The sequence below is a fragment of the Eretmochelys imbricata genome, chromosome 13 (assembly GCF_965152235.1).
Source record: "Eretmochelys imbricata isolate rEreImb1 chromosome 13, rEreImb1.hap1, whole genome shotgun sequence".
Lineage (NCBI taxonomy): Eukaryota > Metazoa > Chordata > Testudines > Cheloniidae > Eretmochelys > Eretmochelys imbricata.
Window position 1 is genome coordinate 41844859 of NC_135584.1, and position 17358 is coordinate 41862216.

Genomic DNA, 17358 nt, shown 5'->3' on the forward strand with positions numbered 1-17358 from the left:
GATTTGGGAACCTAAATCCTAATCACTGTCTCTGGGATTTAGGCTCTGAAATTTAAGTCACTGTCAAGAGCTGGACTTGGGCTCCCAGCTCACTTAAGCTGTTCCAGATTTACCCAACAGGAATTATATTTCTCTACTTTAAGATTCACTAATGAATCCTAAATGCAGTGTTGATGAGGGCCTTAAAATACCGACTTTGAATTAGCCAAGTGGAGAATAGAGGCTATTAATAGGCAACCGGATTTGGCAGCTGTCTCTATTTCAGCTTTTCACCTTGGTTCCCCCTTACTGCAAAGACTTGTGGGTATGCCAGATATTCTTGTGGTTTGGTCTTTTCTTTGGGCAGGATCCTAAACAGCTGGATTCAGGTTGATCCACCAGGTGTATAGGAAGAATCCTGGCATTACTCCGGAAGCAAAACCAAACCTTTAACTAGTCCCTCAGCTCATGTGCTTGTGCATTGCAGTTCAGTCTTTAATTGTTCAGGGTAGACAATGCTCTGCAAAAGACCATTCAGCGGTCTGCAGGTCTGTGCAAATCGTGATGAAATTATGGTGTGTAAAATTTTAGGGAGGTTCCACCACGAGCATTAAGAACATAAGAGCGGCCAGACTGGGTTAGACCAAAGGTCCATCTAGCCCAGTGTCCTGTCTCCCGACAGTGGCCAATGCCAGGTGCTCCAGAGGGAATGAACAGAACAGGGAATCATCCAGTGACCCATCCCCTGTCACCCATTCCCAGCTTCTGGCAAACAGACTCTTTAAATAATGTCTCTGGCATTTCTTCCTCTTAGTTCATGTTCACAAGGCAGGTCGAAGGGCAGAAAGCTAATGATCAATAGCAACTGAGATGGATTCTAGTTCTGCATTGCCAACCACGAAGTAAAGTCCTCTCTATTCTCTCAGCACAGTGAGTCTTTAATTGCCAAAGCGCATTTTGAGATGACTGAAGCCCAGATCCATTATTGGCGGTTTCTTGGTGTCTAAACTGCTCTGCTGTGTCTGTGTCTGCTGCTCTCTGTGGGCGCTGGGAGCAGGTTGGATTCGAGGAGGAGGTTTCTGTATTCACTGCAGCTGGTCCTGATCGCTGTGTCTCTCACACAGTGATACCGGGCGGTGTCCTCCGCTTTCAGGCTGGTCATCTGCAGATACACCAGGCTGCTGGAGTCGTCTCTGGAGATGGTGAACGGCCCTTTAACCACATCGCTGTCAAACATGCAGTAGCTATTAGCAGGGTTGTATATCCGTGAGCCCCACTCCAGGCCCTTCCCGGGCGCCTGACAGACCCAGCTCATGTGGTAACTGCTGAAGGTGAACCTGGAGGCTTTGCAGGAGACGAGGAGAGATCCCCCCGGCTTCTGAATTCCACCTCCAGACTCCACCAGAAGAACCTGGGACCGCACATCTAGGGGGAAAAGAAGAAGGAAAAAGGCTATTAAGAATCATGTTAATACAAGACCTGAGCCAAAGCTCACAGAAGCCGTTGGAAAGATGCCCATTCACTTCACTGCGCTTTGGGTTGGGGAAGGAATGTATAACCTTCCCTGGAGTCTCCAGCCAATGTTGGGGGCAAGGGAGGGGAGAATTACCTGGAAGGGCTGGTAGGGCAAAGAGAAGATTCAGCCACATTATCCTGCTGCTGACGCTGGAGGAGTTTCTGACGGTTACTGCAAAGATGCCAAGATCTTGGCCTGCTCTCTTTTCATACTCTGCCAACCAGAAGACACCATTTTATGCTGGGCTCCGAGACACTGAATTTGCATCTTCCCTCTTTAAAAAACACACAACAGACCGCAACCCTCATTAAACTCAGGCCACCAGGAGACGGGTTCAGAGGAAGAAGATATTCAGCTGGAGAAGGAGAGTTAGAATCTCTCTGATCTCTCCAGGGATGCTCACTGCCTCTGACAGACAAAATGCACCATTGATTGTTCACCTGCCACTGAGCTCTGTCTGTTCTCAGTTTGTGAGTTCCTTGCCACTGTGTCCTAGAGCACAGAGCACTAGACTGGGCCATGGGACACGGGCTGTTTCTTCTTTGTTCTGCAGGGTTGCTTGGATACGTCACTTCTCTCTGTAAAGTTGGGATAGACACCCTGACCTGACCCTCCTTTGTGAAGTGCTCTGAGACCTCCTGATGGAAATCTCTCTATAAATGCTAAGGGTTAGTACTATTACTAATGTCTGAAACCGTCTTTTTCTTCTTCTCTAAGAAGAAGGAGGCAAGCCTTTGAAAGCAGGGGTTCTGGAACAATTTGCATAGTGCGGATGCTGAGAGACATTGAACCAAACTGGAAACCCTGTATGTGATGGAAACCACTTCAAGCCAGGCTTGAAGCAGCACCTCTAGTTCCACCACCTATGTTTGAAACTCTTTTTTGCACTGCTGGACGACAAGACAGAATTATGATTAGATTAGCACCTTAAAATGAATGGGAGTTGGGTGTGGATACCCCCAGCCTGCTTTGACTGTTGTAGCTCAGAGCTAAACTCTGCTAAATCATATGGTGAAAATGGACAGGCGGTACCCTGAAAGAATCTGCAGCCTAGGAGTATAACCCGGCAGGTGTCTGTACGCCCGTGTGTAACTGTGATTGACACAGTAACTCCCACTGCTCTGAGTGGGGCTAACTGTAAGAAACTCAGTTACCCAGAAGTGTTGTATCACTCGTCGTCGTCGTCGTGGTGGTGTCAATATTGTTTTCAACCCCCACTGTACATAGGGAATTATACAGATAAAAGTGTCAGCAAGCTAAATGAAAGTCTCCGTGGGAACGCTGGGTAAAAAATAACAATAATACACAGACCTGAGAAGCTCAGCCCCGCCCCTGTGTTTATGCATTCTGATATGGGAGGAGTTTTTAAAGGGTCTTAACTTAAGCAGTTTAAATTCTCAAATCCCATGGGAGTTGGAAACCTCACAGCTTTGGGTTCCTTTGAAAACCGGGAGGAAACTCTCTAATGGGTTGAGGACCTACTGTTTCTCAGGCAGGGTACAGGGCGCTCAGAGGCCCAGCTCAGCAATATTTAAGTGTGGGCAATCTCTTGCAAATATTGTTATGTAAACTCCCACAGCAGTCTGGGGTTGGGATATTCCAAAGAGTTTAAGGGAGATAGTAGGGCAGGGGATGATTTTCAAGGATGCAAATTAATTAGTGATTTCATCTAGACCCTAGACCAATTTCTTAGGTCTTCATTCAGGGAAGCACTTAGGCATTTGCTTAACCCCATCTCTGTGCAGGACACCTTATCCATTTCAGCACAATTTATAGTGCCATGGATTTAACTTCACACTAAATTCTCAGTAATGCCCGTGGCTATTCAAGATCTGAAAGAATATTTGTCTCATGTTACTAAAACACATAGAAATCCCTAAATACTTACATGCTGATATGTGCACAAACATGCCCTTTAATATTGACTCCTTAAAAAATTTACTATAACAGTATTTAATTTTAATTCACTGCTGCCCTCTGCAGAGTGTTGGTAGAGTTGTTACCATTTCAGCTGGGTTTTTGCTTCCTGCTTAATAGCTTTCTGCTCACTGTGTGCCTAGCACAGCAATACCGGGTGGTGTCCTCGGATTTCAGGCCGGTCATCTGCAGATACAGCAGGTTGTTGGAGTTGTCCCTGGAGATGGTGAAGCGTCCCTTGAAGGGCTGTGCATAGTTGATGGTAGTTGAAGTTGGGTGTATTTCCCCAATCCACTCCAGTCCCTTCCCAGGGGCCTGTCTGACCCAGCTCATCCAGGAGCTGCTGAAGGTGAAGCCGGAGGCTTTGCAGGAGAGGCGGAGAGAGTCTCCGGGCTTTTTCACATCCCCTCCGGACTCGACCAGCTGCACCTGGGACCGGACACCTAGGAATAGAAACATAATGTAATTATCATTAGTATTAAGAGCAACAATAGACTGTTCCCCTGCCTCGCCAATGGGTGTGAGGGGAGGAAATACCTTCCAAAGTCACTGCAAGGAACACTAACTGGAGCCAAAATCTCATTTTCCCTGGTGCTGGAGGTGAAAGTTCTCAGGGGACTGGCTGGTCACTGCACAGACCCAGGGGGCTGCAGATTGTCTCTCTGGGTGCAGCCTGGGCAGAGGGAGGATCAGATTTAAACAGGAAACTTTGTCCCCCTGATTTGCATATCCCGCCCATTATAACACACACAAACTCCTTCCCTTGCTGATCTCATTTCTTCCCCTCCGATTCCAGGAGAGGGGGGTAAACGTGTGTAGCGCTCTGACCCAAATCCCATTGAAACCCAAGGGGATTTTTGAGTGGCTTGGAGCTACATGGGATCCGGTCCCACGTGTTTGTGTGGAGTCCAGCACAATTTTGGAACCCGGTCCTGAATAGCTTCGGAAATGGGCTGTCAAAGCAGAAACTGAGGAAGAATGGAGTGAGCAGAAAAGAGAGAAAGCAAGAAAGGAAGCTGCAGTCATTTCAATCATCACCAGCATCTTCAGTGCAGAATGAGCCCTGCAGTGGGGCTGTGCTGTCTTTCAGCAACACAGATTATTCAGCGAGAATTGGCAGAGGAGCCCCAGGGAGTCGGATTTGGGATAACTAAATGACTTGGGAACCGAAATCCTAATCACTGTCTCTGGGATTTAGGCTCCTAAATTTAAGTCACTATCGAAAGTTGGCCTTGGGCTCCCAGCTCACTTAAACTGTTCCTGATTTGCACAATGGGAATTATATTTCTCTACCTTAAGATTCACTAAGGAATCCTAAATGCAGCATTGACAGGGGCCTTAAAATGCCGAGATTGAATTAGCCACGTGGAGAATAGAGGCTATTAATAGGCAGCTGGATTTGGCAGCTGTCTCTATTTCAGCTTTTCACCTTGGTTCCCCCTCAATGCAAAGACTTGTGAGTATGCCAGATATTCTTGTGGTCTGGTCTTTTCTTTGGGCAGGATCCTAAACAGCAGAATTCAGGTTGATCCACCAGGTCTAGAGGAAGGATCCTGAAATTAGTCAGGAAGCAAAACCAAAGCTTTATCTAGTCCCCTAGTGCATGTGTTTATGCACTGCAGTTCAGTCTTTAATTGTTCAGGACAGACGATGTGTTGCAGAAGCACCATTCAGTGGTCTGCGCAAACAGCAACAAAATTATGGTGTACAAAATCCTAGTGTCGGTCCGCCACAAATTTTAAGAACATAAGAACGGCCAGACTGGGTCATACCAAAGGTCCATCTAGCCCAGTGTCCTGTCTTCCAACAGTAGCCAATGCCAGGTGCCCAAGAGGGAATGAACAGAACAGGGAATACTGACCGGTGTCCTAGGATTTCAGGCTGGTCATTTGCAGATACAGCAGGTTGGTGGGGCTGTTCCTGGAGATGGTGAAGTGTCCCTTGAAGGTCTGTGCATAGTTGATGGTAGTAGAAGTTGGGTGTATTTCCCTGATCCACTCCAGTCCCTTCCCAGGGGCCTGTCTGACCCAGCTCATCCTGTAGCTGCTGAAGGAGAAACCCGGTGGGTTTGCAGGAAAAGTGGAGGGAGTCTCCAGACTTTTGCACATAAGTTTGGGACTCTGGGATCTGGATCTGCGACCAGGCACCTGGGAATAGAAAGATATTGTAAATCATATTGATAGTAATAGCGATAATAGACTGCTCCCTTGCCCTGCCAGTGGTTCCCAGGGGAGAAGATACCTTCCCGAGCTGCTACAAGGAACACTAAATGGAGCCAAAGTCTCATTTTCCCTGGAGTTGGAGCGAAAAGGTCTCAGGGGATCAGTTGGTAACTGCACAGACCCAGGGGGCTGTGGATGGTTTCTCTAAGTGCAGCCTGGACAGAGAGAGGGACAGATTTAAACAGGAAAGTGTCACCCCTATTTGGATATCCCGCTCCTTATAAGAGACACAAACTCCTTCCCTGAGCAATCAAATGTCTTGCCCTCCAATTCCAGGAGAAGGAAGGGGGAATGTGTGTAACGTTCGGACCCAAGCCTCCCTGAAATCAGAGGGGATGTGGCCTTGACTGCGATTGACATCGGATCAGATCTTACATGGGGAGCAAATATTCATTTGAAACCAGGGGTGCTGGAACAGTTTTTATAGTGGGGGTGCTGCGAGACATTGAGCCAAACTGTAAACTCTATATATAAAGGAACCACCTTCAAGCCAGAACCCCTAATTCCAGCCCCTATGTTTGAAATTCTTCCTTGAAATGCTGGACTAGGAGACAGAATTATTATTAGATTACTACCTTAAAATGAATGGGAGTTGGGTGTGGATCCCCGCCTAGCCTGCTTAGAATGTTTTAGCAGAATTCAGTTATTCGGACTTCTGGGCTAAGTCATACAGTAAGAATGGACAGTCGGCACCCTGAAAGAATCTACAGGTTAGGGTTATAATCCTGCAGGTGTTTATAGGCCTCTGCAACTGAGAGTACTTGCCTTGCTTTGAGTGGGACTAATGATATGAATAAAACAATTCAGTTGCATAGAAGTGTTCTATCACTCTTCTTCTTAGTATTACCATTCCTATTATTTTCAACACCCACTATAAATAGGCAATAATATAGATAAAAATGTCAAACTAACGTTTCTGTGGAAATGCTGGATAAAATAATAAAAAAACAACAGTACATAAACCTTAAAAGCTCTGCTTTGCGGCTGTGTTTATGCAGCAGGGTGGATTTTTTAAAAGGTCTTAAGCAAGGCAAATACTCAAATCCCAAGGGAGCTGGAACTTCACAACTTTGGGTTCCTTTGAAAATCTCAGTCTCACACTCTCTAATTGGTGGAGGACCTGTTGTTTCTCAGGTAAGATATAGTGCACTCAGGCACACAGCTCAGTAATATATAAGTGTGGGAAATCTGTTGCAAAGACTGTAATGTAAAATCCCACAGCAGTGCAGGGTTGGGATGTTCCAAATTGCTTAAGGGAGATGGCAGGTCTGTGGATGATTTTCAAGGATGGAAATGATTTCAGGGGGACCCTAGTACAATTTGTTAGGCCTTGATTCATGAAAGCATGTAAGAATTTGTTTAAACCCATCTCTATCCAGGATACCACTTTAAATTGAAGCACAATTCTGAAGAGTGATGCATTTAGACAAATAGGATGACCACACTCAGTAGATTATAAGCTTTGTAATGATACCTTACAAGAGACATTTTGCAGGAAGCATATTCCACTTACATTATATTTGTACTCATTAGCATATTTTTTATAAAATCATGTGGAGTGCAATGCCCCACAATGGGTCAAGGAAATATGAAGGCTCCAGACTACCTTCAAGTCCTCAGTCCCTTGGTTAGAATGCTCCCATTAGTATATGCTCATAGTCCAGAGGGTGGAGCAGAAAAGAGGTAAAATGGGGAGGTTTCGAGGCCAGGGCCTTTTAGCTTCTGCCAAGGGGCAAGTAAAGGGAAATCTGTTCTCACTGTGCAAGATGGTGTTTGGAGTTGTCAAGGTTCCTCCCCCACTCTGAACTCTAGGGTACAGATGTGGGGACCTGCATGAAAAACCTCCTAAGCTTATCTTTACCAGCTTAGGTCAAAACTTCCCCAAGGTACAAAGTATTCCACCCGTGGTCCTTGGAATGGCCGCTACCACCACCAAACTAATACTGGTTACTGGGGAAGAGCTGTTTGGACACGTCTTTCCCCCCAAAATACTTCCCAAACCCCTGCACCCCACTTCCTGGACAAGGTTTGGTAAAAAGCCTCACCAATTTGCCTAGGTGACTACAGACCCAGACCCTTGGATCTTAAGAACAATGAACAATCCTCCCAACACTTGCACCCCCCCCTTTCCTGGGAAATGTTGGATAAAAAGCCTCACCAATTTGCATAGGTGACCACAGACCCAAACCCTTGGATCTGAGAACAATGAAAAAACATTCAGTTTTTTACAAGAAGACTTTTAATAGAAAATAGAAGTAAATAGAAATGAAGAAATCCCCCCTGTAAAATCAGGATGGTAGATATCTTACAGGGTAATTAGATTCAAAAACATAGAGAACCCCTCTAGGCAAAACCTTAAGTTACAAAAAAGATACACAGACAGAAATAGTTATTCTATTCAGCACAATTCTTTTCTCAGCCATTTAAAGAAATCATAATCTAACACATACCTAGCTAGATTACTTACTAAAAGTTCTAAGACTCCATTCCTGGTCTATCCCTGGCCAAGACCCAGCATACAGACAGACACAGACCCTTTGTTTCTCTCCCTCCTCCCAGCTTTTGAAAGTATCTTGTCCCCTCATTGGTCATTTTGGTCAGGTGCCAGCGAGGTTACCTTTAGCTTCTTAACCCTTTACAGGTGAGAGGAGCTTTCCCCTGGCCAGGAGGGATTTCAAAGGGGTTTTCCCTTTATATTTATGACAGGAGTCACATGGGAAAGTTACATGTCCATCACCCCCACCCATATTCTTATTAGAACATTCACCAAAAGTCCATTAAGTGTAGACAGGCATTTTTCAGGGTTCATTGTGAGCTCAGTGTCCATTCAACTTTCCCTTCATGAGCTGGATCAATATCTTGTGGGCGTTACCACAGGAGCAAGCATGTAGTAAACATAGCTAATATTCATAACTTCAGATACCAAGATGAATACACATGCATAGAAATAGCGTAATCATAAGTACCAGCTATTTCACCTGCATGACTATTCCCAAAAGAGATTCTGAAAGATCACACCACTTACCTGAGACCCCCTGTGCCAGCACCAGGCCCCACTGGAGTTTTATCTTTTTTATCTTTATCTGGAGTTTTATTTTATGTAAGAACAGACAGGGAGCCAGTGACAGGACTCTCCATGTAGCCTGAAAGGGCAAAGTTAATTCTGAGCTGTTCAGGTATGACTGCACCTTTAGTCCATGAGGGCAGACTGGCTGGCCCGCATGCAGGTTAATGGGCTTCAGTGTTCCTTTGCAGTTAACTTTCTAATGTTCATAAACCTGGCATGGGCTGAGGTGGTTTAAAGCAGAACACAGCTTTTTAGGTTTGCAAATCTGTGAACCTCTGCCTCTTTGAGATTTTATTACTATTATTGTTATTGCTGGTCATAATGTGGGAGGGTATCCTCTCCGCCCTCTGCTCATGAGGTTATGTATGTGTCTTGTAGCACTCTTCTGAACAGCAGTTGGAAGGATTTTTTTTTCCCAGGAAATGTGGACTGATTCTTTTCTCTAAGAAGGCATGTAATTTTTCCAGGTTCACACTGATTACCACAGAAAACAATCAGGGCTGTTAAACTTTTTTCAAATTCCATACAAAAATTAAGTTCAGCTATATTTTCCAGTACAGGGATGAAATGGGTGTTTGTATATACAAGCATCAACTTGCTTAACTACTCACTTTCCCTCCAAATATGTAGTATTTCAGTCTGTTTATATGGAATATGGGAGTTGGGTGAAGAGTCATTTCAGCGTATGTATGACTTATTAAAAGACAAATCTTAAGTAGAGCTGAATCCTAAACTGCATTATGGTATTGTACCCAAACATTGCATTTAAATGGGAGATTCAACTTCCTTTATAGGAACAGAACCGACTCCTGAAACTCTTACCACAAAAGTGGTACATAGACATGCAAATAGTCCCATTGTCTTTGTCATAAACCTACAGCTAAGGGTAGCCTAAAATCCCTCCTTTACCTGTAAGGGGTTAAGAAGCTCAAATAACCTGGTTGACACCTGACCAAAAGGACCAAAAAGGAAAGAAGATCCTTTCAAATCTGTGGGGGGAGGTTTTGTTTGTGCTCTTTGTCTGGTTCTCTCGGACAGAGAGGGACCAGGGCAGAAAAAGCCATCTCCTAAAACCATAATAACATCTCTTGGGTCTCTTGTTAACTGGCAAGGGGCTGAAGGTGTCTGTGTAAAGCTTGTGAACCGTTAATTGACTCTGCTCCCTAAATGATACTTTGTAACCGATATTGACACTTTGTAACAACCACCTCCGGAAGCCGTTAATTGACTCTGCGCTCAAAGCCATGCTGTGCAAGTGATACCTTGTAACAACTGTTCTTAGAAATAGCACAGAGAGACACCCACTCTCTGTAGTTTTTAAGGTGCTTTATCATGAATGTTAAAAGGGAGGGAGTCTCAAATAAATTACAGGTTTCAGAGTAACAGCCCTGTTAGTCTGTATTCGCAAAAAGAAAAGGAGGACTTGTGGCACCTTAGAGACTAACCAATTTATTTGAGCATGAGCTTTCCTGAGCTACAGCTCACTTCATCGGATGCATACCGTGGAAACTGCAGCAGACTTTATATACACACAGAGAATATGAAACAATACCTCTTCCCACCCCACTGTCCTGCTGGTAATAGCTTATCTAAAGTGATCATCAAGTTGGGCCATTTCCAGCACAAATTCAGGTTTTCTCACCCTCCGCCCCCCCACATAAATTCACTCTCCTGCTGGTGATAGCTCATCCAAAGTGACCAACCACTCTCTACACAATGTGCATGATAATCAAGTTGGGCCATTTCCTGCACAAATCCAGGTTCTCTCACCCCCTCACCCCCCTCCCAAAAACCACACACACAAACTCACTATCCTGCTGGTAATAGCTCATCCAAAGTGACCACTCTCCCTACAATGTGCATGATAATCAAGGTGGGCCATGTCCAGCACAAATCCAGGTTTTCTCACACACCCCCCACCCCCATACACACACAAACTAACTCTCCTGCTGGTAATAGCTCATGCAAACTGACCACTCTCCAAGTTTAAATCCAAGTTAAACCAGAACATGGGGGGGAGGGGGTAGGAAAAAACAAGGGGAAATAGGCTACCTTGCATAATGACTTAGCCACTCCCAGTCTCTATTTAAGCCTAAATTAATAGTATCCAATTTGCAAATGAATTCCAATTCAGCAGTTTCTCCCTGGAGTCTGGATTTGAAGTTTTTTTGTTTTAAGATAGCGACCTTCATGTCTGTGATTGCGTGACCAGAGAGATTGAAGTGTTCTCCGACTGGTTTATGAATGTTATAATTCTTTACATCTGATTTGTGTCCATTTATTCTTTTATGCAGAGACTGTCCAGTCTGACCAATGTAAATGGCAGTGGGGCATTGCTGGCACATGATGGCATATATCACATTGGTGGAGCCGCAGAGCGGACCTGTAAGAGTACTCCTTCCTGGCTGTGTCTCAATTACCACACAAAGGTTCATTTTGCCTAGTGTTGGAGGGGAAAGTCCTCAGGGGATTGGCTGATCACTGCACAAACACAGGGGCCTGAGGGTTGTCTCTCCGGGTGCAGCCTTGGCAGAGAGAGGGACAGATTTAAACAGGAAACTCTCACCCCTATTTGCATATCCCGCTCCTTATAAGGAACGCAAACTCCTTCCCTGAAGGCTGTGAATTTCTTGCCCCAGGGTTCAGACACGAGTCAGATCGCCCCTTCCTGTTTGTCTATGCAGCCCCAGTGCGGTGGGGTGGTGTATAAAGGGGGAAAGAAGCAGCTGCCAGAGGAGATGTGAACCCAATTCTCTGGTTATTAACGTGGGGCCTGATTGTCGTCAGATTATCCGGGCGTGGGGAAGGGGTCTCCGGAGCCCCTGCCTCTGCGAAGGTCGGGTCAGTGGGGTCAGTGAAGGGGAGGGGTCGGGTCGGGTCACAGGGTTGCACTGGGCTGGGACACCTGCTGGAGAGTTAAATTTCCTGGGGCGGCGAGCGGCGTGTGTCTGGAAATCTTTCGGTGAGGATGCAGGCAGCGCTGAAGGGAGACGATTATTAATCATGGAGATTCATACTGTTGCTCACATTCCCATTCCTGTTCCCATTCCTACTCCTACTGCACTTCCCATTGAGACCTAGGCTGTAAACTCACTGTGGTGGAGACAGGCTTTGTGTTCTGTCTTGGGACAGTGCCTAGCACTGTGGGGTTGTGGTCTGTGATTGGAGGCCTTAGGCGCTTGGCCCACAGCCACCCCCAACTCCAACACTAATAATAAAAATAGTCATAATAATAAATAATAAATTCCATTCTCACATTCATACCCCAATAACCACCCCCGACACTCATCTTTCCATTCCCCTCTCCAGTCTGACGCATGTTCTCTTTAATATCCCCGTGCTCATTCTCACGCATGCTGATGTTCTCATTAACACTCATCTGCCTGTTTGCATGTTTTTACATTTTCCTTTTCCCTCTTCCGCACCTCTCCGGTGTCCAGACATACACCCTTTCCTGTTCTCTTTCGCACTCACCGTTCCATTCCTGTTCACACTGAGATTCCTATTCCCATCCCTACTCAGATTCCCATCGCAGGGGTAGGAGCCTGGGCATTCGGCCCTGAGGTAATTCTGAAGCTCAGTGCTTGCCCGGCAGAGAGTCCTGGGGGCTAGGACCGAGACTCTAGCCAGGCGGGGTAGTTGATGGGACAGAGTGTAAGCCCCCCGCCCCCCCCCCAGTCCCAGTGAGGAAAGGCCGGTCCCTGGATCCCTGTTTTCTGTGGCACTCGAGTTGCTTAAAGCAGCAGGGTAAATCCGACCCATTTCAAACCGAACAGACGGAATCGCTTGTGAGAACCCCCAGCCCCTAGACCGTCGGCGTCAAGCCAGCGGGAGTTTCTCTGCTGACCGCAACGGGAGGTTTCCTCTCACTGTGAATACCGGGCGGTGTCCTCGGATTTCAGGCCGGTCATCTGCAGGTACAGCAGGCGGTTGGGGTCATCTCTGGAGACGGTGAATCGCCCTTTTGCCGAGTCACTGTAGTCTATGCTAGAGCTGTAAATGCCGGCGACCCACTCCAGTCCCTTCCCGGGGGCCTGGCGGACCCAGCTCATCCCGTCGCTGCTGAAGGTGAAGCCGGAGGCTTTGCAGGAGAGGCGGAGAGAGTCTCCGGGCTTTTTCACACCCCCTCCGGACTCCACCAGCTGGACCGAAGACCGGACACCTGAAAAGAAAGAAGAATTATGGGAAAAATTAGTATCTAGGGCAACAGAATAACAATCTCCTGACTCTGCAAGATATGGAAAGGGAGAAAATAGCTTCACACGCTGCTGCAATGAGAACGAGAGACAACCAAAGCCTCATTGTCCCTGTGTTTGGAGAGGAGAGTTTTCAGGGGGGTTGTCTGGTGACTGCCCAGAGACAGGAGGCTGCAGATTGTCAGTCTCACAGCCGTGGAAGTGAGAGAGACACATTTAAACAGGAAACTCTCCCCCCTATTTGCATATCTCCCTTCTTATAAGAGACTCCAATTAGTTCCTAGAGCGAACTCGGTTTCTTTGTGTGTGGCTGAGAGAAGGGCCGGCAGTTTATCTCTGGGGTACCCCCCTCTCCCAGTCGGAGTGCTCACTCGACTGGATTAGAGCTTCCGATGTGACTGTAAGGAGTCCAGTTCGCATCTTCTTTGTCGTCTCCATAACTCCCACATTTAACCCTGACCCTAAGGAGAAACCTGAACCTTAACCTTTATATTGATTTGAACCTGAAAACTAAAGGGATACCTTCATTCTATCCCTAAATTCTGATTTCTTCCCTAAATGTAAATTCTAACCCTGACTTTTAATATTAGGCCTCACCTTCCATCACTACCTGGAATCTAACACTAACACCTGTCCTAAAACCTAAGGATAAAGATAAAACTATACCCAAAATTTAACACTTAACTGAACACAAACCTAAATTTGTACTCTATCCCTATATCTAAGGGTAACAAATAACCCTAATCTTTAACATTTACCCTAACCCTAACCTTAAATGCATAAAATAACCATAATCCTAAAATTTGCCCTAATATTAAACATGATGTGTCACATTAACCTTTAACTGTAGCCCGAACCTCAAATTTATACTCTGTCTCTACGTCCTAACCCTATTTGTAACCATAAACCTGAACTCTAACCTGAAACCTAGAGCTAATCTTAACGCTAAATTTTAATCCTACCTGGAGGCTTGAAGTCTTGCTCTAACCCTAAAGTCTATACCTTAATGCATGGGGGATAGGAGTTACATGTTAATGTTAACGGAGGTGGGGCAGAATAAATAGAATCACATAATGTTTAGAAGTCTTGGAGGCAGAAGTGTCAATAGTCCATTGTGGTTTATTGAAAACTGCTTTAACATTTGAAGCCATCACTTTACGTTTGAAAGGAGTTTCCTTCTCCTGCATGCAGGCTGTTGGCTCCATAGGGAAGCTTGTGATCTGGATTTTTAACAGTCACTTTGCAAAGAGCCATGGTAGATCAGGATGGGGATGAGTTGTGCCTCGCTCCCTTCTCGCTCTCTCTGTCTTTGGTTCTGGTGTGTTAGGGAGTCTGGATTCTGAACAATAATAAAGTACTATAAAGTTGCTGCCTTTCAGGAAGAATAGTGTGTGTGTGCTAACTGTTCTGTGTGCATTTTCTTTAGGCTGCTGATGTGTAAATAGAGATGGAGCTCTCTTTGGAAGTTATGAGTCCCCCCTCCCCCACCGGGGTTATAGGCCAGTAGCTGTTGGTATAGGAAGTCTGAGAGTAAAGTGTCCACTCCCACGTCTTCGTGGAAGCCTTTTGGACCCAAAGCATGATGTAAAGGTTCATCTTACATCCATCTACAGCGCATGTCTGACTTTTTCACTGCTGGATCCGATTGGGTCAGGACAATCTAACAAAAGATGCCATGGAGAGGAAAGCAATTGGTGAAAAGTGATATGAATAGTGAATAATTACATTAAAAAGGTCTGGGGCCCGACTCTGCCTTGATGTGAACCTTATGAGGCCATTCCCAGCTGTGCAAAGAGGAGGGAGGAATGATTTGCACCCACTTTGCTCTTACATTCCTTAGGTGTTAGAGGGGTTGTAGGTGGGTTTCATTTGTGTCCAATCAACTTCCCGGGCCAGTCCCTTGAGTTAGAGCAGGGATGACTCTGTCCTCTAAAGTGTAGTTCAACTGTATGTTCAAAAACTCCTTATGGGAGTCCAGTCAGGCAAATGAAGTTTCATAATGCAAAGAGCATCGTGGTGTGGCAGAAAGGGAGTCTCCAATGAATCAGATCTTTTGTCTGAGGTGCTACCATCAGTATTTAACCAGGAAGAGGGGGCTGTCATCTTTGCATATACTGGATTGACCTGAAGGGGTTTAAGCCAGGAAGCAGGGAGTGTGTGGGGCCTGGATAGGTGTATGGAGCGCTGGGTTCCGGTGGGTAGCCAGAGAATCTAGAAAAGGCTGGGAGGGTCTCTCTTTAATACATTGATACTTGATCAGAGATCACACCCACTATGGAGCGATGGGCAACAAGATGGAATATTGTCTGGGAATTATATACATAAAACCAGACTTAACTCCTATCCTGGTGACCCCTCCTATTCCTGTGCCCAGTGGGGTATTGTTTATGATCTGCAGCCCTCTGCAGCCCATGGGATAACGGGAAATCCGTACCTGTTGTTTCTGTATGATCACCCTAACCCACTCCAGGCCCTTCCCAGGAGCCTGCCGGAACAAATTCATGTTGTAATCAGGGAAGGTGAATCCAGAGGCTTTGCAGGGAGAGGCAGAAAGAGTCTCCAGGCTTTTTCACATCCCCTCTGGACTCCAGCAGCTGGACGTGGGACCGGGCACCTGGGAATAAGGACATGTTTAGAAATGGTATTAAGAAATGAAGTGAGCTGTAGCTCACGAAAGCTTATGCTCAAATAAATGTGTTAGTCTCTAAGGTGCCACAAGTCCTCCTGTTCTTTTTGTGGATTCAGACTAACACGGCTGCTACTCGGAAACAAGAAGAGGACTCAACGGGCCCCTTATCCTGTGTTGTGAGGCACCTGGGCTGGGGGATCCTTCTTACCTAAGGAAGAAGTAAAATGATCTCAAATCCCAACACATCCTTCCATGACCAGACACAGTGTGTTCTTGGGTCAGGAAAAAGCTTCCCTTATTCCTCTTTGCCTTTGGGTTAGACTGTGGGGGACAAGAGTATTTGGCAGCAGGACCAGAATCTGAGAAACTCTCTGAGGACAAAGGAAAGCAGATTCAGCGTTTTGTAGCCATGGGAGACCTGACAGTGACAAATGGCTGAAGCTAATGTGGGATGGGAATGTCACACAAGACTTTGGGGAGTCCTGGGCCAAATCTCATTCAGTGGGAGCTGCGTTCTGTGACCTTAGTGCCCCCCTGATCCCCCACCCATGGGCCTCTGCTTCTCCCTCAGCAGCCGCCTCCCCCTGAATGACCCCATGAAATCCCACCGTGTCCCTGTCCACAGCCCTTAGCCATGTGACTGTCCCCAATGCGCTGCCGGCCAGCGCTGGGCTGAGTGATGCCATCGGGGCTCAGGGGCGGGGCCGTTTATCTCCATGGTGACTCTGTGACATGGGGGCCCTTTATTGTGGGCAGGATCCTGAGCTGCACCGTTTACACCGGGCCTGTGATTTCCAGCTGTCAAATGGATGGAAAAAATGCTCGAGTCTCTTTGGAAAGTCCCGGCGGTGCCCCATCCCCGGGCTCAGCAGAGCGGGGTTTATTCCGGCGCCGGGTGATCTCTGCCCCCCAGCCCCGCCCGGACCCTGAATGGCCCATTTCCACACCCCGCCCTCCATCTCTGGGGTAGGGAAATGGGCCATTCAGAGTCCGGGAACGGAAGGGTTAAACTGGCGGGAGGTTTGTGTCCCGTTCCCCCGGGGGCCGGGTCTCCTGCCCGAGCCCGAAGCGGGGGGTGTCGCTGCTGCCCCCGCGCGGCCGCCGGGAGAAGGGCGATTCCGCAGCCTGGGTTTTTGTACGATCACAAACCGGTTTGGTGTCACTGTGTCTCTCGCACAGTAATAGCGGGCGGTGTCCTCGGGCTTCAGGCCGGTCATCTGCAGATACAGCTCACTCTTGCCGTTATCCCTGGAGATGGTGAATCGCCCTTTCACTGCATCGAGGTAGTATGTAGTACTCCCATCGTATCTTATATAAGCGACCCATTCCAGTCCCTTCCCGGGAGCCTGGCGGACCCAGCTCATCCAGTAGCTGCTGAAGGTGAACCCGGAGGCTTTGCAGGAGAGGCGGAGAGAGTCTCCGGGCTTTTTCACACCCCCTCCCGACTCCACCAGCGTCTGGGACCGGACACCTGGGAATAAAGACAGGCCATTAATATCGGTATAAAAACAGCGAGAACACAATATTCTTCTAACTCTGCCAGGTCTTCAGAGGAGGAAAATACCTTCCAAAGCTGCTACAGCGACAAGGACAAGGAGCAAAAATCCCATTTTGCCGGGTGCTGGAGGGGAAAGTTCTCAGGGGACTGGCTGGTGACTGCACCGACCCAGGGGTCTGCGGATTGTGTCTCCGGGTGCAGCCTGGGCAGGGAGAGGCTCAGATTTAAAAAGGAAACTGTCTCCCTCATTTGCATGCCCCGCTTTATAAGAGACACACACTCCTGCTGTCAGTGATCGGATTGACTCGCCCTCGGGCTCCGGCTGCAGGAGTCA